This window comes from Oratosquilla oratoria, chromosome 15 (assembly GCF_046742065.1).
Source record: "Oratosquilla oratoria isolate Oo_2021 chromosome 15, ASM4674206v1, whole genome shotgun sequence".
Taxonomy (NCBI): Eukaryota; Metazoa; Arthropoda; class Malacostraca; order Stomatopoda; family Squillidae; genus Oratosquilla; species Oratosquilla oratoria.
In genome coordinates this window covers 17789729-17789967 of record NC_134791.1, presented here as the reverse complement: position 1 = coordinate 17789967, position 239 = coordinate 17789729, and positions in this window count along the sequence as shown.

Below are 239 nucleotides of genomic sequence, written 5' to 3'. Positions count from 1 at the left end.
ACTCGACAGTCATTTGTTCGATCACTTAGATCCCAAACAATTTCCCCCTAATTGTGTCCCGCGCTAAGAACTCAAGTATTCTAGTATCTATATTTCATTTTTTTCCTTCTTGAGAAATCGACAATATTTTATTTCTTCTTCATTTATCGAAGCAATGTTTCTTTGATGCTGCTCCGCCTTGTCGTTAGTTTCTCCTCAGGCAAATATGAAGAAGATTTCTTTGCCTTAATTCTGGGGTC